The 25,635-nt window shown below is 33.7% G+C and overlaps 1 protein-coding gene across 5 annotated transcripts in view; it reads right to left on the bottom strand.

Annotated features, from left to right (window-relative positions):
- Positions 1-24,297, bottom strand: part of LOC123321419 (solute carrier family 41 member 1-like) — a 69,123-nt gene extending 44,826 nt beyond the window's left edge. The window contains exons 1-2 of one of the 5 annotated variants that reach the window (XM_044909000.1): positions 18,086-18,269; positions 5,466-5,537 (exon numbers count right to left, since the gene is read on the bottom strand). The gene's annotated coding sequence lies outside the window, so the exon portion shown is untranslated. Of the gene's footprint in view, positions 1-3,330; positions 3,459-5,465; positions 5,794-18,085; positions 18,270-24,194 lie in introns of those variants that run through there. The other 4 variants (XM_044909001.1, XM_044908999.1, XM_044909003.1 and 1 more) reach the window with 4 other exon arrangements.
- Positions 24,298-25,635: the final 1,338 nt, after the last annotated feature.

Here is a 25,635-nt window from a genome sequence, read left to right as displayed (position 1 = left end):
GAGGTACCCCTGGAGTAGACATAGAAAAGGCCATGAACATCTGTTCTTCAATTTCCATACACTTAATTATCAGCTCAACCAGTTTATAAATCGCAATCTCAGGGCTTTTCGCTTTATGAAACCAAGTTTTTCATCATCTAGCACCACGAAAGTTTTGGAGATACTCAGAAGTCTGTTGAAGATGATTTTTCCAAATATACTGGAGAAGTTACAAAGAAGAAGAACAAGGCCATATCCAAGAAGAACATAGAAATAAATATTTAGTCACCAATGATACCTAGACTCAAAATCTGAAAACCGTCAGTTGGATTATTTTGATGGTAGATAGGCTTTCTAACTGCTATCTTAAGCACATATGGAAATACTGCATATTGAAGACTGTTGTTCAAGACACGGTGCAGTAGATGTGTGGGTGTATTCTAAATAAATTTCGATGTTACTAAAAACCCAGCTGTATTCGTATTCGCTTGGTTGGAGCAACGGATATACAGTAAATTGCTCCGTAAGTTCTTTGAGTACTTTTCAATTACACTGGTTGCATTCCGCGAATAGCCAGCTTGAACGATGCTTCTAAAATTGAGAGGAGAGTGAATTCGTCCGAAAATATTCAAAAGCACTATTTTATCGAGCACTGTGATGCATGCTCATTTAATAAATTATCCCTACGGGGAATTTGGTCCCACAGATGCCTCGATGAAGAGCGAGTGCAATCTCACTTCGAATTAACAGGTAAAATGGAAATGCGGTATATTTAGAAACCATGAGAGGAGGGAGATGAAAAACTGTGCGATATCATCCGAATTGAATAAATTTCGATTATTGGCTTGTCATCATAAATTTCCAGCTGGACCGTTATTTTTTTAAATAAATTCCAATTCGACGAGTACTGTACATTGGAATTTAAATGGAAAATTATTTCGTTTTTGATCTCTCCATCTGCAAAGTATGATGTCAGTCAAAACCCCAAAACAGTATAATGTAATAATGACAATTATGTCGAAAAAATTGAACAGAAACCCATTTTTCGGGATACTACTGTATTGTTCAAAATTGAACTTTAGTTATTCGTGCTGAGCTAGAGGTAGATTGTTATATGGTATCATCGAGAAATGTGTGAATTTTTCAGGATCCGATTCTGATTTCTCGTAATTTCTTCTCTCGTTTCTTAGTCCTTGGACCAATTCAGTTATTCGAGATGTGAGTTTGACCGCGAATCTCATTTCCATTTCAAACGTAATTAAACTTCTTGAATTGCTAAGGGAATAATTTCAGGGGTCGAGAACTTTATTGGTTTTACCGAGTATGCCTATTCCAGAATATGTTGATTTTCATTGGACGGATTCGATGGTACTCGTACTACTCCTACATAACTTATGACTTGGCTTGATGCTTTAATTAACGGATGGAGAGAGTGCAATGCAGCAGATACCCAATATTTTGCCTCTTTAGTTCATTTTCCTAATGCCAAACTGGGGACGAAAAAAATTATAAACTATCCTCGAAATAGGTATATATACAGTGTAAGCCAGAAGGAATGAATAAGCTTGAAACGCCTCATAGAAGAATTATTGGGAAAAAATTATTCTTCCTGCAATAATGTCTTTTTTTTTTCGAAGTAGATAGAAGCTCATAGACCGATTTTTCGATACTACAAATCGAAGGCTTTTGGATTTCTTTAGAAAGTAATGACGCATTTTCAATTTGAAGTTGGGGAATCTGGTGAATATTTCATTTTGTGATAGTTTGATCGAAGGTGGTGAGTTTTAAAATAGTCTTCTATACAGACTTCAAAATATTAAAATGCATCTTATAACTTAAGTTAATACGGAATCATTACTATAATTATGCACATGAAGTAATTTTGACCATCTAAAAAATACTGACGATTTAATAATTTCGTTTCTTGAACTGCACCTGATGATGAATGCTTTTTATTAAATATAATATTGAATTTCATACATTCTTTTCACCAAGAGCACTTAAAAGATCTTCGAGATTTCAATTGAAAAAATCATACATTAATCTTTAATCTTCATAACCATGAAATTTGTTGGAAAAAATGGCAGACGTCTAAAAGACACGCAGTTAAATTATGACCATTGGATATTAACAAATTGATGTCCACGTAGGAAGCTATAAGATTTTTGAATGAAACAAATTTTCTTCCTAGTCCTAGTAGTTCTTTAATAAGGTGAGTTTTTATATCGGTCTGAAGATGTGGAGCTGTTAGCTTCTACCTCTACGGTCACCTTATTAAAGAACTGCTAGGGAGAATTACATTTCTACAAGGAAACCATGTACCCACAGCAAATTTGGCAACAAGCCATGGTATCAGTTGAATTATTTTCACTGAATATACGAATTCGAAATAAACAGGTCCTTCGAAATTCGAAAAAATATACAGGATGTATCCTTTAAATTGAAGAAATTGAGGGAGTTTCCGGTGATGTATAGTGGTACCAGAAAATTAGGCTTTATATTCTTATGTGTAATGGAATCTGCCTTCAAAAGTTTCATGAATACTTGATTTTTCGTGTCAAAGATATCGACTTGGTATCATATACTTCTTCCTCACCCTGTATGAACGTTCACTCACTTCAAATTGTTTTTTTGAGGACTTCAGTTTGTACTCCATAATCAGTGATAATAAAATGAATGAAAAATATTCAGATTTTGCCCTGATAAAAAGATATAGCCATTTTAAGTTTTCATAATGAGCTGTGCCACCCCTAAAAAACAAAATTATCTTCAGAATAACTAGCTGAATTTCTGACACTACACATCTGTGAATCTTTAAAACAGAGTTGCATTCAGCCATAGTACCCAATTGTCCAAATATCACAGATTTTTTTTTTTTGAAAATCAAATTACCTACTCAAAAACGGCGCATTATACGAGAAAATATAAAGAATACTTTTATTTTACAAAACGTTCAAATATTCATTAGATAGCGTACGACTCAGTTTCAAGAGTTGGATTCTTTGAATTTTTGGTAAGTTTATGGTATGTAATGGCTATAACGAGATAACTGGAGGATGTGGGTGATATCTTGTGTTCGACAAAGATTCAAGATTCAAAAATATTGCGAAATAATAATATAGTATAGTATAGTATAGTATTTCATTTGATGAAACCGTTTTCGCAATTAAACTAAAAAATAACATTTTTTTATGGTTTTTCAACAGCCTGTATCTTTTAAACCGAAACGATTCGGAGAAAATGGCAAAGGAAAAAAGTATTCATTTTGACCTCAAGAATCTACTGTTAAAATCTTTTTACGAGTCAAAGACTCACCCTGTATATTTAGATTGATTCAAGGGTAATAATTACCATATCTGGCCAGATAAAATAAACACAGCATTGAACGTGCATATTATAATTATACACTATCACCGAAACTGGATCCAGAACTCACGTAGAGTTTTTCCTCACTTCACTCTACATTATTACGACTAGCGAATAGTATATACTTTAGTTTTCCCATTCGGCACGTACTTGAGCCATGGAAGTTAAATTAACAACGACTAGTATCTTCAAACTAATTTGACTCTATAATCATACATAGGAATATTCAAAAGCGGTACTGTGATAACGATGCAATTTTCCGAGATAGTTAGGTGAGATTCTTTTCAAATTAGTCTATTTCTATTTCAGCTCATAGAAATTGCCGCTAATTGCCCAATTGATTTCTTTCACCGCATTCGGCAATTTGCGGAAGGTTTCATGATAGATGAGGAAATATGCATCCACTGAGGTTTCAACCAGCCAATAAAATTATATCGAAAATGTGCTCAACTGGAAACTGCCTGACTTGCCAGAAAAATCATGAAGTATCAGCACAACAACACTCTCACTAAGTCATTTCTTCCATTTCCCATCTTGTTTATCATTTCTAATGGTAGATATTTGGAATCGATCAAAATTTACACTTTACAATAATTGGACTGAAATTTCGGAAAAGTGTGTATACTTCACAGCCTTACCTTAACATTTTCCAAGACTCATTCTGAGGGTGTTGAAATTTAAACATATCACCACTCTTCACTGAATTTTTTCGAAAAAAATATCTTTGGAATGGGACGTTGCCAGTGTCCCTTAAAATTTTTGAAAAAGTAACGTAGGTCGAGTGATATTCAATGCTAAAAATCTTTCTCATATCAGTATTTCACACTTTAGTAGGAAAAAATTAATTATATTCAATATCTTTAGCCATTCACTAAAGGAAATTTCTAATCTGTACCTTTAAAGAAAACAATACCTCAATTTTTGGCTGTGCGAGATTAGCTTAACACCAATATAATTATATCCATATCATCTCTTTATACTTGATATTATTGAATTTTAAAATTGGCCAGAAATTTCTTCCGATAATTTCAAGGATTAGGCGAGTTTCAATAAAGAGCATGGAAATTCTAAGGCTCAACAGTCTTATGAATTTATATAGTTATAAACCGACAAGAAAGTATACAGGGGGAGTTTCTAACTTGGAAAAAATTCAATGACTCAACGACAGTTTTTTGTTGCAAATATGCTCGAACAGACTGATTAATACCTATTCTTAATTCTCTTCCTTTGATGTAAAAAGATGTTATACAGTGAGTGCCAAATTTGAGATATAAATTCATCGATAATTTTTTTGAAAGGCAATCCCATTTTTTTAAGAATATTTCTACTTAACTTGATATACCCGATATCAAGTTACACTTGTGTCCCAAATATCAAATTTTTATTCCTTGTCGGTAAAAAGATATTCAACGAAGTACGAACATAAACTTATTCGAAAATGAAAGAATCTGATCCAACTCTACGAAATAATTCAGGCTGTTTAAAATAATTTTTTGTTTTTTGTCAAATTAAAGTAAAATGAAAATAAGTAAGCAAAGGATCACCCTATTGAGCGAAAATTTGCGAAAAACAACATTTATGAAAAATCGGTCTGAACTGAACTGATACCCACAATAATTTTACTGATGACTGGCTATGACAGGACAAGAACAAGTAGAAATATAAAGTTCTTCATTTATGCAGAGAGAGAAGTATTTTGATGGTTTATACACCCTATGTCGCAAAATAACAAAATATAGTCGGTAATCTAAGCTCGATACGATGCTACAATCTTTACTTATGTCTATGAAAATTTTCTGTTCGACAAAAATGATAAAGAAATGACTACCTCTTGATATTTAATTTTTTAACTGATTTAATTATTTCATTGATCTATTCAAGCATATTTTCAATAAAAACACTGTCTCCGATATACATAATTTATTATAATATACCCCCACAGTATATTCGCTAACATGGTTTGAAAGAGTTCAAAGAAGTGTCAATGTTGACAATACCAACTCAGTGTCAGAAAAAGATCTACTTTTAAATAATGGACCCTCCAAGAATTTTTCCTCGAAATGTTATATTTCTACGCGTTATATTTGGACAGGTGGAATTTATATGAATTAAATACTCACCCCAGATGTTCTGTCTCTAAAAACACAAGATGAAGATTCCACATTCAGTATGATAACTTGTCAATATTCACACTGCAACACAATTGTCATTGTATCATTGTTATATTCAAATCTGAAGGTGTTATGATTAGTTCCCTTCGATATTATTGATAACCTATTATCTCAAATTTTCGATCGCACAGATTATTCGTTTCCTATTGAGATTGTCGATAGCACGACGCATGAGAAAGATTTTCAGATTGGAATAATCAACCGATCAAGAATCCATTATTGGGAAGATATATCTAAGGCCCTTCAGATCAATTCGATGTGGGCACATTTATTTGTTTAATTTTCATGTAAGTGAGTCTATTTTGCTGATCACCTCTGATTTTGTTTATTTTTTTTCTGTAAACATACCTTTTTCATGAGAAATCGATTGAACTGGTCAAGGTGAACGTATAGCTGAAAGGTTCAAATCTTCTAATTAGTTTGTTATCTCTGAATAAGATGAGTACCTCGATGCATGATTAGGTATATTTTCAATGTTTTCTTAAATTACGTAACCATACGTAACTTTTCGTAAATTTTCAGAAGAAAAATTGCTTTTATTATTATTATTACAAGAGTCGTTTACTCAAAATAGAAATAACGGATTCACAGGAAATATTTTAGTTATGTTTTATAAATCACTGCAATCGACTGCAGTGTTGATAAATTTAATGATACGACTTTGGTAGACAACTGACTGTTACAGAAAATGTTAACCAAGACTGAATTTATCAGGCTGGTTCTTGAAATCTCTTCTTGAAAAATCGAATGAAGCAGATCCAAATGAGCTCGACAGTCAACCTAAAAATCATGAAATTGCAGAAATCGATCACGAAAAATGCAAGAAAGTCTGAACGTTTATTGAATTTTTCAATGACTATTGCTTATTTAATTTCTGCTTAAGAGAGCCGTGAAAGAAACCTAACTATACACGATGAGTCTTTGACTCGTACAAATATTTCAACAGTAGATTCTTGAGGTCAAAAGAAACACTTTTTTCCATTATAAATTAGGTAAATTATAAGAAATGAAGTATCTCTACTTTACTTCTTGCAAATATGCAATGCGATTAGTTCCTTTAATTAAAAAAGCGTATTTTTTTTAAATGTTATGCCCCAAATTTGAGATATGACGTTTTTCAAATGACAATCCAATTTTTCGTATGACTATTCTTAAAGAGTATATTAAGTTACACATGCTTACAAAATATCAAATTCTTATTTATTATCGTTCAAAATTTATTTAATGAACATCCACTAATTCGAATAATTAACTAATTTCAATGATTATTTCCACAATTGCAATCTTCGACGATCTCTGGTGATTAATGTTCCCTTAATATGAAAGATGTCACAAGGGTTAACGTAATTGAAATGACTAAAATGGATTACCTAGTACGTTTTGCGAGTGAATTCGAATGAAAATAATTCAAATCATTGTAAATTGATCAGAAATAGGATATAATTCACATTTAATCTGCTCGAAACATTGATCAACATAAATAATCGCAGTATTGTACGGTTGCGTTTATTATTATGTTGTTATTGTGTTATTTCACTGACCCTAACCATCCAGTTGAATGATTTATGAATTCGATGAAAAATTGAGGAAATCGATTTGGATGTTCCAGTTATTATTGGAGAGGTCACATGATTGGATGGTGAGCCCTTAAATATTCCGAGTGAGAGATTGAAGAAGCCAAAAAAAAATTGAGCAGTATGGGAGCAATATCATCAAATTGATGGAATCCTTTTAAACTTTTTAAACCATTCCATCCCTCCTGAAGGGTAATCTGACGCTTACAATATGAATGAAATTCCTGATAAGTAATAACATTTGATTTTTTTTAGCAGTGCAAAAATATAACATCTCGTGGACATTGTTATTATAATATTATTCTTGCACTGAATTTCACCTATTGTTTCTTTGTTTCAGATATAATTTCGAAGAATAAAGGAAGATGTCAAAAATCAACAACAAAATTTATTATGAAATGTAGGAGATCGCCTACATTTCATAATAAATTCAATACCTTGAGAATGCGTGAGCAATAAATTTTAACGAAATGCATATCAGTTTTTGGATGTGCCATTCCGTTGCCTTGTTCGTCATGGTGAAGTTTTGAGAGCAGTATTTTATTGTTAAGAAAGTTACTGCCCTTCATGGTACCTATTGGAAAAAGGTAATTCGTAGTTTCTGATATACGAGGATGTATTGATATCTAGTTAGCCTAGACCAGTTCCATGCATGAAAAAATATTGCGTTATCTTAGCAACGAACAATAACTCTGGGGGGTGAAACTCCCTCAGTAATGACGTGAACCGAATGAACTGCTGCCATCTCTGAAAGGTCAGCGAATTAATATAAAAAAATGTTAGTTTCCTACGCTGATAATTCTGCGCATAAACTAGAGTGACTTTGTAGCATAGACTAAGTTAATCTTTGATTCTGCGCTTGTGTGTGAAATTGATATGTCAAATGATCAACATTCGATTTCAAGTTTGTTTGTTCATTTTATTACAAGTTTTCGTTGGGAAGAAATATTGTTGTGTACCTAAATTCAAGAGCAACGAGTAAAAGTGAAAGAAGAGAGAAAAAATTGCCTGTTCTTATGGTTCCTTGTAGAGTTATGGTTGGCATAATTCTTCAGAAGCCGGACTATGAGGAATTCGAAGAATAAATCTTTTCTGATTACGTAGGATGTAGTACCAAAGAAGAGGTATGATTTTCTCATGAAGCGCTTGAAATCTTGTCCAAATTTGAGGTATTTCAGCTCATAAAAGATAGATAAGTTTCATTTAACTGATTTTTGTTTGTTTATCAATCATATATTCTATTGTTTTTCAATTATCATATGTGAACATTTCATCTAATAAATTGTATGTATGAACTCAGAGTATTATTTGTTACATAGTTGTCTCCAAATAAAATAAAATAAAATTACCTTATCAAAGCGTAAAGAGCGCTCTCGACAAATTAATCGAGATTAGTTTGCTGACGTTTAAGAGATGGCGCTTTTCTTCGTAACAAAATTTTATCTCAGAGTTTCTCATCTATAGTGTTTATCTATGCAATAACTCATTAGAAGTGCCAGTGTGAAGTTTGAGGTCAAAAAAGTTAACCACAGTTACGCAACAAATCAAAAGAAAGAAGATGCCCACCGAAATTGTGAAAATCGAAAAATTGGAGTATCGAGCCATCATCAAGTACCTGTATTTAAAAGGTTAAGAGGTAAGCAGATTTATGAAGTTTGTTGAATACCCTTGGTGATCAATGTCCTTCGTATGCAGCCGTGAAAAATTGGACTGCAAGCTTCAAAAGAGGTAAATTTTCCATTGAAGATGATGACCGATCGGGAAGGCCAGTTTCTGTGTCAGTCTCCGAAAATATCGATGCAGTTCATGACATGATTTTATCAGACCGTCGAATTGGGCTAAAACGGATATCTGAAGCACTGAATATTTCATACGAACGCGTTCATTATATAATTCACGTCAATTGGCGAATCCAAAAATCTAAACGCCGCCTAGCGGCCAAATCACTAACCTAGAAAGTGAGTAATAACTTGAGTTTAACTTCTTTGGATTAGATATTTTCATTACATATTCGGTTACCAGTGAACTATATTCACAAAATTTTTTGGATGCCTGACTAGAAGAATAGGTATTAAAAAAATTTAGTGAGTATTTATATCAGTGTCATTCAGTTGAGAAACTATTTACCAATTTTCGCTATAATTTTAGGTTAGTAGACACTTTGTTCTAGATGAATTTTCTAGTGTTGGATGATTAAGAAAGGCAATGCGAATTTTCATTTCCATGATTTTGATAGTGCCGAGAAACCTGAGCAAAAGAAAGTATATGAGATTAAATTTCTGACATAACTGAAGTTGTACATGCATTACTGGACTTGCAATCTTCAAGAGATGATATGTTGGGAACATTTCAAATGAAAAGTGGTGATTTGACATGGAATTTTGCAAGCAGTTGAATGTGATCAATAAATAATTAAACCGTTCGACAAGAATTTCAAATTTCGTTAATGAAATTACAACTGTAGAATTAAATTTCAGGTGGTCTTGTTGAGTTGGTTGTAAATGCTGGAAAATAATTTCTGTGTTGGCATTTTGAACTGCATAATATGTTTTCATCCAAATAAATTATCTCAAATATTTACATTAATTCATTTCCACAAATTACATAATTCATGTGAGTGTGATGATAGAATGAAATTTTCTGGATATAAGTTCTTGTAAAATCTTCATCAAACGACACCAACATGTTCGGGAAAGTTTTGGAGGAACCCGAGCACAATCAATAATCCCATAATTATTCACTACTTTCACAAATATCTCTATAATAGAATAAAATCTACGATAACATTGTTTTCACGATGATTACTCATTTTCGGCCATGTTTGTTGACAAGTCGCAGCGCCCTCATCGGTAGTTGGATTCGCCAATTTGGACATGAGAAAAATTGCTGCAAAATGGATCTCCAAATGTTCGAATGTTGACCAAAAGCGTGCAAGGGTAGAAGCATCGCGTTCGATCTGTGCTCTATTTGAAAACGTGTAGACTTCTTGAACAAAAATGTTACTATGGATGAGACTTGGGTACATTTCTACGATCCAGAAACAAAGCAACAATCGATGGAATGGCGCCACTCTGGTTCTTCTGAATTTTCGTATCCAAAAATCTACTGGAAAAGTTCTTGCTTCAGTTTTTTGGGATTGCCATGGAGTAATCATGATTGATTTTTTGGATAAGGGTAGAAAAATAACCGGAGATTACTATTCGACATAACCGACCACTCTACGGGAAAAAATTAAAGAGAAAAGACGCGAAAAGCTATCCAAAGGTGTTTTGTTTTTGTAGGACAACGCCCCTGCACACAAATCTCATGTTGCCATGCAAGAAATTCGTGATTTAGGGTTTCAATTACTAGAACACCCCCCTCATTTACCAGATTTGGCTCCATCCGACTATCATCTCTTTCCTCAACTGAAAAAAGTTTAAATGGTCGTACATTTTTTTTCCAGCGAGGAGGTTATGAAAGCTGTGGAGGTCTGGTTTGCTGAGCATGAAGAAATATTTTTTTGGAAAGGTCTAGAGACGTTGCAGGTTTGCTGTATTAAATGTATCCAATTAAGAGGAGAATATGTTGAGTAATAAGATATTTTGACATTGAAATTTTATTTGGTTCTATAGTAGGCTAATAATTTTTCAATATATCCTCGTATGTACATGTATTTTTCAATGTTGAATATATTGGAATCTAATAAAGTCTAGGCCAATTCTTTGCTTGTTCTTTTCGTCCAATAACCGTCCAAATAAAATGATATAGTGAGTCGTTAACTCATCTCAAACTAATAATTAGAATCATGATAATCAGTAAATTCCATTTCGAGGTAAATCGTTTTATACATTTCGATGTGATACAATATTATCTTCAGCGCTACATAAAAATTCGGACGCCTTGTCATGTTGGCAAATAAACATTTTTATTTGGTATTCGAATTTCAACTGCTGTTTATTGGTCCATGCAACCAGCCTCCACTAATTAGAATATTCATGGATTGACGAATTCATCTCCTAATGAATCGGGTCATGACAAACACTTTTTCATCAACTAATGAAATTACTTCAGCTCCTTCCATTCCAAGGGAAGTCATCCTCACATCTCCCATTATTTTCCCTGTAAACCGATGGACTGAGTTCAATGGAATCGGATTTCAGTTTGAACTTCAGTTTCTGATAATGTACACACTCCGGCCAAACTTGGCTGGTTGAACATTTCCGGCTACATTTTCGAGCCTTTAGTAACAATGAAAGGGTGGGGACTGTTTCCATTCCCTCTTCCACGATATTTAGGGGGCTAGTCGCCAAATTTATTGACCCCACCCCCGAACGATTCGATTGATTGTATTAGACGATATTGAAAACTGAACTGGACACTGTGGCGGTACGAATTTCATCTATCAAAGCGTGTGAATTTTGCACGCATCCATTAATTAGTCGAATTCAATTCGCTTTTCGCAAAAAGTACAAAGATAGAAAGCTGACGTCATAAGCTTTCATATGAGGTATCACACAACCTATTCTCCCTATTCCAAATTTCAGGGGGTGGCTATTTCACTGATTTATGCGTCAAAAAGTGTCCCCCCCCAAACAAAAAACAACTTGTGTCGGCGTTTTCAACGAATGTGGCGAATTTGCCAGTAAATGGCTCTATTTCGTTTTCAAATGGCCACTCTGGATATATGGATCGTGGTCCTTTTATAACCTCGACTTCTAGCCGTCACGTGACACTGGAATCCCGGGTATTTCTTGCCTAAATTCGTACTTCTTCAAGCTGTCTTATCTCGCGAAGTATCCGTCAGAAAACTATGCTTCGATGACCATTTTTCATCAGTAATAAATGCTACAGATATAGGTCACATTGATTTTTTTATTGGCGCATTCTAAGCCAGTCAAAACTCCACTTCAAATAAAACATTATTTTGGATGGAACTGAAACTGTTAAAACTGATCTTCTTGGGTTATCCTCGAAAGTTAGACATAAGACATCGCGTGCTTTTTCAATTTACCTTCACCCTCCTGAAGTTGTAATTGTGATAGCAAAACACGTGTTGTGGTCTAGAAACTTATTTTCATGAAAACCTTTAATTTTTTTTAGTCCAATTCTCTGAGATAAAAACATGATTAATTGCTTTTCCATAGCTATGTTTCAGTTAAATGCTTGGTGTCTTGTTTCCCTCACAAATCAACACCTCAAAACGAGCAGAAATCAATTCAAAAAGTTGAAAACTACCGAGTGAATAAACAAATAATGAATGAAACACAATTTGGTCGGTATTATCGGTCGTTCAAATGGGAAATAACGATTTGTGGTAATGACCAATCGACAATGAACATGACCGAAGTCAAGAATAATGAATCGAAGTTGAATGAATTTTATTATAAAGAGAAATTTCATTTGTATCCACCTGTATATCAACGGGCAATATGCTGATTTTGCGGGCGGGAGCAACGTTCAATTCAGGGCCGTACTGTGATTATTCTAAACTCAACTATATTGAGCTATAAAAAACTCAGGTTTGCCTATTTTACTGATATTTACGCTACTTGGTTTGTTCACCACTCAATTCTGTTCAGCAAACGTACAAATTATGTGAAAATAATATGCTCTTTGAGTGTGAAGACCGTTTTTTTTGTACCCTTAAAGATTCAGGACAATATACAATAATAATACTGGCCATTAAGTATATGATGTGTATACTCAAGGTGAAAACATTTGACACGAGAGTAATTTTCATCTGCAGAGATTGTTCAATGGGCTCTAATTTTTTGTATGTCTTTATTCATGGTTCGTAATGTTGATTTCAAAATTCAGTTCAACGAGTTCTCATAATTCATAATTCATTACAAATATTACTTGTATTCGAAGGTGTGCTATGCCGTTCTTATCAACTGGTGTCAATCTGATTCTATTATGAAGTTGGGAGTTTTTTTTGCATTAATTAATTGTCCCATGAAATATGACGAATGATTTTTTTATATCACAATCCAAAAGCACCAACTAGATTGACCGTTGGTTTGGTTAGAGCTTTAACACCCGGGATAAAAAATTTAAATAATAAATAAAACTAAAAATCTAGTTGAGCGAATCTCATACATCACAACATGTATCATTTATGGCTATACGTATTTCGAATTTTATGCTTTCAGTCCAGCATCAGATCAACCCTTGTTGATAGGTCCTCGAGTCTTGTACAGATTTTCATCAAGATATCTCCAGTATTTTCCGAAGAAAGAAGGAGGTTATGAATTTTTTTCTGCCGATTTCGAACATGCATTATTAGAATTAATCACCCAAAATTAGTTCCTTATTATCCTTATTATGATGGGATTATGGAGTGAATACAAATTGATTCGGAAGCTGATTTTGATGGTTTCGGAGAGGCTGAATATTAGAGTATAATATTCAGTTGATAGCGCTTTGATTTTCATACAAAAATACAGGGAGAGTCTTTAACTGGTACAAATATGACAGTAGATTCTTGAGGTCAAGAGAAATACTTGTTTTCTTTACCATATTTTTGCATCGGCTCGGTTTAAAAGATACATGCTGTTGAAAAACTATAAAAAAATGTTATTTTTATTTGATGTTCAAAAATTAAAATGTGTATCTGAGAAATTTGAAAAATTGGGTACTTTGGCTGAATACAACTCCGTGTAAAAGATCCACAGATATGTAGTGTCACAGATTTAACTTGTTATTCTGAAGGTAATTTTATTTTTCTAGATGTGGCACACTTCATCATGAAAACTTAAAATGGCTGTATCTTTTTATCAGGGCCGATTCGGAAAAAATGGTAAAAGAAAAAAGTGTTTCTTTTGACCTCAAGAATCTAGTGTTAAAATATTTGTACGAGTCAAAAACTCACCCTGTATATCATAATAAGAACGCAAATCATTCAATTTTTGCAGTGCGAATTTCACCATTGCACCTACAGACATGACTGGACATACAAGAATCAGAAATTATATTAATAAACTTACATCAATGGATATCTTAACGATGATTTCTTAGACACAATTTCATTTTCGGACGAAATATTTTTTTATATTATCCCGATTTTCATCTTATTTCAGTATTCGAGGGAATTGAGATGACCAATAGTCTTTTCGAAAATTTCGAATAAATAACCTGTCCCATCAACCTGGAACTGAGAATTCGGGAACATGACTGAAGAGATCTTCTTGTAGACCTCAGACAGATGAATTATCGATGAATAAGCTGAGAAAAACTGAATTATCTCACTGCGAAATTGTCACATCACAATCACACGAAATATGATTAGAACGTAGCGAACCGTGGAGAGCAAGATAATATCTGCAAATTCAAAACTATATGACTTCCCCGAAGACCACTTCTCTCGAAAATAATGGAGCCTTTCCGGGTAAGTCCGTTGAAAAATTATGAGTTACAAGCATTAATTGATGAGAAAAAATGAGACTTTAGACTTCAATTCATCTCAAATTCAAGGTAATACAATTTGCGCGATGTAGCAATCATCATTACTTGATTTTACAAAAAAAATCATTACAAGTATGTCGTTCTGGGAATGATGTCTCAAAATGTTTGTTCCTATTTACTCGAAAGGGCAAGAAACTGATGAAACAGAATAATTCCTTTAATTGTTTATTCTTAGTGGAAAATAGTGAGGATGAACTTTTCCTTTTAGAGTTCAAGATCATCAGATCCATGTGTCAATAAAATATGTCCTCGAAATACTTCTAAGCGATGTAGATTCATTTATTTGTATTCCTGCAAATTACTGTCCTGGTTTTTTCTCATTCGGCACATGACAGACATCCTTACAATCCTTTGATGCAAAACAAACCAGATAACAGCGAAAAATAATTCATCCCAAATCCCTTTGTCTCATTCAGATTTTTTGACGTCAAAGTGTGACTACTAGATACTCGAATTTCGAAATATTCGCCAACTTGAAATTCCAGGATTATTCATGACGGAAAAAACATCAAACTAATGCACACACAACGCGTGCCAAAAAGCGCCTCACACAAATGGCTCTCAGAACATATTTACATAAAAATAAATCATTAATTATTAAAAAAATCTTCCATAACCTAACATTATCAAAATACAGGTTCACCTCAACGAATCATTCATATAACGAGCTGGCATGCGCATTTTCTTCTATCAGATATTCAGTAGCGCATGCTAATTAACAAAAAAAACAACGGTTTCGAAGCAAACCAAAGGCGCATGATTAGTATGTTCGTGCGAGTCAAAATTAACTGTGGGAAAGTCTTCTATTGTGCTGTACGAAAATGCCTGGGACAAAGAATGAATAGAATGACAGTTCTTCGTTTGGTCGGCTTGGAATTCTAGAATGAACTCGGAATTCCAAGCATCTGCAATATAATACCCATTTTGGGACCGGAAGAAGTGTCTAGTCAAGTCTGATTTGTAAGATGTTGGATTGAAATCACCCCCAGGTTTATTCTTACTGAGGTTTCTACAATAATGTTTTAAAATACGGAATTTGTTCATCTAGAAGAACTAAAATGGCAGAATTAGATGTTATTACCACAATATTTTGAATCTAATTGATCACAGAATTCCCACTGAAAAACGAAAATTTAATATTGAGCTCTAAAACTAACCGTTAGTTCATATTGTACTCCATTCTTTAGAACTGTTGATCGACAATTCGAAGTATTTCAAAATTAGAAAAGTCAACATGTCAGTAGTGGTTATTTTTTTGTTTTGTTGTATGTTATAATTTCTTGGATCAACGCGCTGTATGGAAACACATAAATATTATTGTTTGAATTGCATCTCGTCAATTCATATTGTGTACTTAAATGGCAGAGAAAATAATGATAAATTCATGGAATATATTGGCTGTCAGTAGAAAAACAGCATCAATGAATGGATAAATCGTGGATATATGGTTAGATAGATGAATATTGAAAGCTACTGTGAATCGGCTGTTTACTAGCCGTGGAAAGTGTAACACATAAAATTCAAAAAATCAAATACAGGTTTCATCTAATGCTTTTCACTGCGATCATATCAATATATCTCTAATTTCTACTGCTTTTCACAACAGAAGTACAACTATGACTCAAGCAAAATGATAAGAATGTGGATAAAAGAATTATTGCTCAATTATTCTTGCACTGAAACTTTAATATGAGCAAGGGGGAAATGTCAAAATAAGGAATACATCTTCCGTGTTCAATCTTAAGCTGCTTACACACTATCAAACAAATAAATGGGCCGTCTCTTACTCGGAATAAATCAATTCAATTGTTTTTCCAATCAAGAACAATGTTGAACAGTGTCCATAAAACTTGACTTCATAATTGTTTTTGTCGTTTGAGATAAATTTTTTAATTAGTTTTTTACGCATGTGTAACTTGAACTCTTTAAGAAGAGTCATAAAAATTAGGATTGACATTTAAAAAAAATAGTCAAATTTGGAGCACGCTGTATGAAATAAAATGAAATATGAAAAAAACTAGGATTGCCTAATTTTTAACGCATAGGTTATTTGATATACCCTTTAAGAATGGTCATAAAAAATTAGGATTGACATTTGAAAAAATCACTTGTCCGTACATGTTCATAACAAAAAAAAATATTGTATTGTTGAATTTTGTAACTTATAATCAATAAAAAGCTTTAGCAACATGCAGGTGAAAAGATTGAATTCATCTATAACAAATTGATTCTATGATGAAAGAAATTAAATAATAATATTAATTATAGAATGAGAATAATCTAGTCTCAGAAGAATAAGGATAGAGTTGATTCAACTATTTTCTTTGGCTAATTGTTGAAGAATTTGTTGTGTTTTTTTTTACTGTGGACCTTTTGAAGAAATAAGTGGCCTCATTCAAGATGAAATAAGTGCTTCAAAATATGTATATTATAATCTCTATATGTATTTGTATTCATAACAGACATACAATTTATCAAAATTCATATTGGCACTCAAGAGAAAGGTACATTCTCGTTGAAAAAAATATTTCGACTCTTCTAAAATATGTTGCAGGGATGGTTCCCCACTTTTTAAATATTTTACAGAATTGTTCAGGCGCGGAAAAAAATTATAGTGGGACAAGACGAAAATAACTAATAAGAGTTTAGTAAAACCTGTTACACTGAAGATAACCTCAGTTGTTTATCTATTAATGTGCTCTTATTAAAATTCAGATTCTTCTTGCACTCTAGATATATTTGAAATAAAATTGTATAGATATAATCTTCAAGGAATTTTGATGGAATATTTGCAAATTGACGTGTATGGAACGCTTTAAGTACATAGGCATGTTCGAGAGAAATCCAGAACATTCATGCTTTTTGGCCGGATACTATTGCAGAATATTTTGCAATGCTAATTTGACATTGAATTTTTTATGATAAATGAATTACTCAATGAAACTATAGATTTCCCTCATTGAGTAAATGATTCTTTGAATTCCAGAGCAATTTCATTTTTGGACGTTGTTTTTTTAATTTAAACTGAATGAAAAAGGCGATTTGACCAGACATTGAAGAAGTTGATTCTTCAGATTGGTCATTTCGAGTCCAAATGACAATCGTCTCATTTAGAAATTGAAAATAGATCGCTCTTTTAATGGGCTTCCTTATCGACGTCAATAATTGCCGAGAATTTCACAGTTATTCACATGAGTTCGAAAAAATTAATCATAAAATATATTCGATGCGATATTTCCGCTACAGTCCTAACTGTCTTGAATTGTTAATAAGTTGTACTTTCTTTCGATTCAAATAATATTCACGCCAAGTTCAATAAACGAATATCGCGGATGTACAAGTCAAAAACCAGTTTCGAGATTTTCCATTAAGGGATCCAGTCGATTTGTCGAAAAAAATATTACATTTATGATTGAAAATACCACGGTGATTGGGATTATGAAGTACCAGCGTCCAGAAGCCGGTAGAGTGAGGAATTAGCATAACAAGCCCGCGAAATAAAAGTTCGTAAACAATCTAATCCTAACTGAAATAAATTAATGTACTTACGAAGAAAATTTCGGTTGATGATGAGCCAGTTTGCACTAATATTTTCAATAAAACAGGTGACAGTAAACCGGCAGTAGGTCGTGATTGTGTTAAAAGTGAGTTGATACTGAACTATCCACTGAAATAGCTAAAGGTAAATGCTTCGATGTCGGTGTAGGTACACTATATAAGATCCCAACGTTTAGACACTTCTGATAGTACCTGCACTCAAATTGTGAAAACCGAAATATTCCTTCTCTTTCTAAATAACAGACTCAGCAAATCATCTTTCGTCAATAAGTCATTTTGTGAACACAACATTGGCTACCTTCCATCCCCCCTCCAAGTTACGATAGTGTGGAATGAGAACTTTACCATAAAGCCATTAAGTTCCACTTTTAGGGGTCAAATATTTGCTGCCCTTTTATGAAGTAGATTAAAGCCGGGAATTCTACAAAATTTGCAAATTTCTCTTTGGTACCCACCTAATAATTTTAAGTTGAGGTGCAATGAGCCGGTCAACGCTCGATGAAGAACCACGTGGTCTGTTTACTTCCCTACCTGTAGTTACCACTAGCATCCAGCAAAAATATACTTAAAAAATTTGTCTCATTTACTACTTCATTAGAAAAGTAATATTTTCAGGAGAGTGGATTTGTTTGGAAAATATTTTGGTTATGCAGAACCTGGGTGTTTAACTGATGTCGAAAAATCAATAACAACAGAGCACGTGTTTAGCACGTGGTTTTTAGACATGATTTTTCTCGCAGTTATGGTTGAAGTAACAAAAAAACTCGGATTTCCATTAAATGGTTGAGCTAAACTGATGTAGTTAGGAGTTATTATGAGCCATTAACTGCACAAATCGATAACAATTTCTGCAAAATTAGAGTGAATAATATGTGTTCACTGAAAATAATAATTATTATAATATTTCCATGAAAAATCTATAAGAGAAATTTTCAATATCTATTTTCGGTGAAGAAATTGTCATGTCCCTGTGGTAACGTCGATATGATTTTTTTGTGTTTTTCTCTCTGCGAAGAATTTCTGGACAAGGCAGGCTGAAGAGCCGATATTTATAGTATGCGCAAAACCAATGAAATTTTCAAGGGGTGGTTAATTGTTTGTTTGCTTACATCATTCTAAAAGTTGGCCGTTGAAAACATTATAACAGTAAATTGACAGCAAACGTCATTTTTATGCATTCTCTTTTTTTTTCATGATGACAAATTTAATTTCGTTTCATTTAAACTCAAAATCGAATAAGATCTAGAAAAGCTGTTGAAGTTTCTAGCCCCTACACGGAATCGATTTTACAGAATCTTCGAATTCCGACTGCTAATGGGTCTTAAATAGGTTTAGCATTTAGGAAAGATTGTAAGTAAAAATTAGGTATGTCAAATTCGAGGTAAAATTATTAATGTCAGCCGAAGAACCAGTCTCACAGTGAAATACTGCCGCAATTTGATGTTTATTTAGAAAATTATACAGGGTGAATCTTTGAGTCGTACAAATATTTCCACAGTAGATTCTTGAGATCAAAAGAAACACTTTTTTTCTTAACCATTTTTTCCAATTCGGCCCTGATAAAAAGATACTATAGCCATTTTAAATTTTCATAATGAGCTGTGCCACCCCTGGAAAAACCAGATTACCTTCAGAATAACTAGCTAAATCTGTGACACTACACATCTGTGGATCTTTTAAACAGAGTTGCATTCAGCCAAATAAAAAAAATTTCTAATTTCACAGACACTTGTTAATTGTTGAACATTTTTGAACTCGAAAACGGCGCATTATATGAAAAAATATGAAGAATACTTACTTTTAAAACGAGCTGATTCGGAAAAAATGGCGAGGAAAAAAGTGTTTCTTTTGACTTTAAGAATCTACTATTAAAATATTTGTATGAATCAAATGCCCACCCTGTATATAAGCCTCATCAAAAAGTCAAGCATTCAAAAGCCAACAGTGCTGATATGTTTTAGAAGTGGTTTAATTGACCTTACAGTAATTGAAAAAAAATTTTTTTTGTAGATTGAGTTTTATGCATTTCAAAGGTGCACAATATTCCGATATGGTTAGATAAGTTAACAGGATAATGAAGTACTGAAATTGTAAAAAGAAATTGAAAAATTCCTGCTACAAATGATATGTGCTTATTATCATTCTGATTGTAGCTTTCTTATAAATACATATTATATTCGACCTACCCTCGGCTCATTTTGGGGAGAGATATTTCTTTATAGCTCGATATAATCAATTCAATGATTTCTACCTACAAGAATAAACAATAAACAAAATAGTTTAGTTGTTGTTTCAATCTCAGAAATGAAATAAAAGGTGAAATAATACTAATTATGCGAAAAATGGACTCAATTTTATTTTTAATGATTTTATCCCATGCATTACACGTATGAGTTGCATTGAATATAAAACTGTACCAATTTCAAATTCAAACCACTCATCAATGTCACCATTGTCGTATAGCCATGGTAGATGAGATTCTTTAAAGTGTCAGTGATTTTTTGAATTTCTTCGATAAATTCAGGAAGACATGAGAGATGTTTCAAGTAATTGAGTTAATTCCGCAATTTCACTGATACTCTATACGATTATCAGACAAATTTGTAATTGAGTTTCTCAAAGGCTCAGAAGAGGGGATAGCAAGCGGAAGAACCTTCCAAAATCCCAGTACAAAGTAACGATAAAAAATATCTACAACTCCTCTATTCTTGCGATCATGACGCCAATATCGCACATGTAGTGACTAAACATTTATTCAGACTGAATACATATTGTACATTAGTTGCAATCATTGATCCAACTCTTTTGTCCTACAGTTATCGTTCGACTACATCAAATCCTGATGAGATTGCTAATCTGACAGGGGAATAACGCTCAGGCTCAGAGATTATTTCCAGACCACAGGTAATGCATCTCATATGAAGATACCCATCGATGTTACGCAATATTATAGGAAACACACGATCACATTAATGGTCCATCGGAATACATCTAGAGTTGAAAATAATGGATGAAAAAAATTATGGGTGAAGTATGGGACTTGCTTTCCAAGATGTGGTCAACTGAGTTGATTATTTTGAAGAAAATGACATAATAACGAATCTCATTGTTTTTAATTTACTCGGGTTTTATGGGATTCACCGATACACTCGTGTTTTCCAGAGAGTGTTGGAGTAAGGAATTTTTGAAGTAACTGCTTGATATATAATTCATCAAAACAGAGTACCTACATGAAACAAGGTTTCTATTGGGTGTCAGTCTCAATTTCAAATTTTACGTTTTATTATTCACAAAATTGTTTCGAATTTCGATTTTTTTATTTCCGGAGGCAAAGAGTGTCAAACTCAAAAATAAAGGATGGCCCACATGAAACAGTCCAACCGTACATTTTCCTCAGTATGCAGACATATCAGTTTTTAATAGGTGGGTGAAATCTATTTTATGGCTAAATCGTGGGTGTTCAAACATCGCCCTCAAAGAATCTTAAATGAAAATGGAGATTCCTTACACATCATTTTGATTTTGAAGGCTCTGCGATTCTATTTATGTATGTGCTAAAAAATAGATGTTTGTCGTTCGCTTCTATGTAGAAAACTCGTTGGAAATGATTGGTGACGTATATTAACAAGTTCTGAACGAAGTATTGAACTGTTAAAATTGTTCATCATTTTCTTCTAGTTAGTAATCAACTCCAATGTTTTAAACTACATTTTGAAACTCGAAGGTGCTACCGAAATATCAACAATAACAACGAACTTCTCAATTGCAAGAATTGAATAACTTCTTGAGGTTTTACAGTTTTTCTCAACTGTAATTCAACAGGTACTCATCAGATATTAGCAGTGTTTTTTTCTAATTTTCTTCTCTTTTCGAACAATTCATTTGGTCATTGATGATGAAGCTACTTCAGAGATAGTAAAAATAGGCGCACCTATTTAAAAACCCAGAATCTCCTGATTTGATATAACTTGATTTTTGTAAGATTCAGATTTGATGGAGGCCTATTTAACCTGAAGCGCCTCAGAGCAAAAACCCGTTCAAATTTTATCACGAAACTTCAATATGCAGACGACTGTGCACTTATAGCTAGCAGTCCAGAGGATGTACAGATAATGCTGGACACCTATAAACATATATACTAAGCTTTAGGCCTTAGACTCAATATCGACAAAACCAAAATCCTGGTAAGTCCGCCAGAAAGCCTTCAAACACATATCAGCCTGGAGAATGAAACTCTAGAACAGGTCGAGCAGTTCAAATGCTTGGGAAGCTTCATAAATACTAGGGCTAACCTAGACACGGAAATACACAACCGTATCAATTCGGCATCACGGGCATTCTGGAAGCTAAAGGTCAGAGTGTTTCAAAATCACGACCTCAACCTGAAGACCAAGACAGCTGTTTACAAAGCAGTGGTCCTCCCAACGCTTCTTTACGGAAGCGAAAGCTGGACGCCCTACAGGCGACATTTCAAACAGCTTGAACAAACGCAACAACGTCATCTAAGACAGATAATGCACATCAGATGGTTCCATAAAGTTTCTAATGCAGAAGTCTTGCAACGCGCGAGTTGCACAACAATTAAGACTCAAGTAACGAGGGCCCGACTCAGATGGTGCGGATACATTCTGAGGATGCAAGACACAAGACTCCCCAAAATAGCTCTGTATGGCGAATTGGCAGAGGGAACCCGGAAACCAGGAGGCCAGTATAAGCGGTTTAAGGATACACTATATCAATCCCTAAAATCAATTAATGCCAATCATAACTGGGAACAACTAGCGTTAGACAGGTCACAGTGGAGATCTATGGTGCACAGTTATAATGGAGACTCGAGAAGAATACAGCGGCGGCCAGATCTGGTTGGTGACTATCCATGCCCGGAGTGTGGAAGGATCTGTAGGTCACGGTTGGGTCTCTTCAGTCACAGGAGGGCACACAGTCGCAATTAGCCCCAAGAAATTATAAGTCTGTTCTTTTTTTATGTCTTTTTGTAGATTAATTCCCGGTAACGGGATACAGCAATGAATGAATGAATGAATGGTCATCATGAGAAAACTGTCTCTCCGCATAAGTGTAATGACAATGAATTTGTGTAAAGAATAAACTGAAATTATCATATTGAATGACATCTTCTTCATAGGATAAATCCAAAATCCAAAAACCTCATCCCCCTTCTTTCTACCATGATGGTAATTAAGAGTCATAAATAGGGAAGTTTCTCAAATTTGTGTTGGGAATGATATTTTTAACAAAAAAAAGAAGCCAGACCATTTTTGAATGTAGTTATATTGAATATGAAACTCGAAAAATTTCAGTCAATTTCAATTCGTTCTTTTCTTTGTGTAATTATACTACATCTTGAGCCGATCAGAAAATCTGCAAGTAGGGACAATATTCACCCAGAATCACAGTCAAAATAAGGGCTAGGTAAGGTAACTGGGAAAAATCCCAAATAATCGATTGCAAACTGTCGACATTATGTTTTCCAGCTTATTGGCTCCTCTCAATGCAGCATAACTACCAAACTACCTACTATACGCCATAAACACAAGTAAAGAGAAGAATGGCTCGCCATTCTACTCGAGTTAGATGGCCGGTAAAATCTAACGCTAGAGCGATTCGAACTCAGCTTATTGCTCGCAACGATCCGAAATCTAGGGTCCTAAGACATGGTGAAAAGATTTTCGCATGTTTTGCAAAGAATACGTGATTTATATTGAACATACAAGGAGGGCATTCATTAGATGGAAATTTACGGTACAACGGACATCTGTTTGATGAAAGTAATGAAATTATATTATTTGGTTTACAAAGACAAAAAAAGATCTGTTATTTCCAAACTTGGTTCCTGAAACTAACTGCAGTTAGTACTAAAGAACTATCCTCCAAAAATTTTTTCAACTTGTTACAACCATTCAAAAGTTATGCGAAAAAAAGGCAGGAATAACTGGATTGTGGAAAATCAGACAAGGAATTGAATGATGTTGAGAAAAATTTCAAGAGAAAACGTTTATCGAAGATTGAAATTTAAGAGGAATTTATTACTTCTCTGTCAAGTTCCCTGACTGCAATTAATTTTTTTTTCAAATCAACGTACCATTTGAATGGTGAATGGGTCCTTATTGAGCTCATCCCTTGACACAGAACACAGAGCACGAAAACGGTGATTTAAAAGCAGCATATAAACGAGTCGTCCGTTATCAAGTGAAAATTTCAATGAGAGTAACAAACGCTCGTTCTGAAGGGTTACCGCAAATCATTCTAAATGATCCTAAAAAACGTGACATTAGTTATTCGAGACGTATTATTTTTCACGATTGGTATGAATGTTATGTGCATTTTTAATTGTACCGAAGAGAATACTGAACGTTTAAGTGAATCCGGAAAAAACCATTGAAGGAATTATGGTCCTATCCAATAGAGCGATAAATGAAAATTTACTCCCAGTAATAGATGGATAGAATAGAAGATTTGTTCTCGATCTACCGAATTCATTTCCAATTTCCATTCGTTTTTATGATTTCTATTTTCACTAAAACATATCGGTGTAATTTAAAACTCGTTAGGATTTTCTTAAAGTTTGGCTTTTGATTCGGATTAGAGGTTATTGGAACTTTAAAACTATGTACGTAAATACCTATTTCTATTCAAATATTTTTCAATTATCATTAGAAATTGACAGGACATTCAGTCATATGTAGCCTACTCTTCTCTCGCGCGCAGGCGTTTACATGTTTGCTCATGAGTCGCGTCCTGCGCGTGAATATTAATGAGTAACCGTCATGCGCAGCTCTACTTCTGCTGAAAGCTACGTAAATTCTTTTGATAATGTGTAATCACTCAGTAGTTTGACAGATTTACTCCACCACTTTTATCTGGAAAAATGGTTCACTACATTGAAGAAGATTATCTGTGACGATCAGACTGGAAAACAAGGTGGTCCTACCAAGAATTGTTGTTTGCGTTGGATGAGAGTAAATTGGCAATACACTCTGGAGAATAGGATATTGTTTTCTGCGTGAGAATTTCTCTGTTGCATCGTGAGACGGTTGAATGAGTAGGTTCTGAAATTTTTCGTCACCTTTCATTCTACAAGTATCGATATTTTCTTCTCAGAACTCGTTCCCAGTTTTTTGGTGCAAAGGATGATCATTCTTTATACTTATCGTATATCATTAAAAACCAATTGACTGGAATGAGATTTATACTCGATCGTGACACTTCAATCATACGAAACCTACGAAATCACCATCGTTCCGATTGGTTTCGAGTAAATGGCAGATGATGGATATAGTTTCCAGTATTTTTTATTTGTGTCGAATCCCATTCCACTTTAAGCTTCTTTTGCGAAAAATTCTTTGATTCTGTTCGATTAGTTTTGCCAATAATGACAAAATCTGAACACTTTTCGTTTTGGAATATATAGATTTAAAAAAATTAAAAAAATCAGTCTACAAGTTTCAGTAGTAATGTTCTGGGTATAATTCTCCAAACATTTAGCTCCAATCATTTTGAGAATTAGAAATTTCAGGTCCTAA

This window comes from Coccinella septempunctata, chromosome X (genome assembly GCF_907165205.1).
Source record: "Coccinella septempunctata chromosome X, icCocSept1.1, whole genome shotgun sequence".
In the NCBI taxonomy this organism is placed as follows: Eukaryota; Metazoa; Arthropoda; class Insecta; order Coleoptera; family Coccinellidae; genus Coccinella; species Coccinella septempunctata.
Note: the sequence above shows the minus strand (reverse complement) of the source record. Positions and strands in the feature narration are given on the sequence as shown.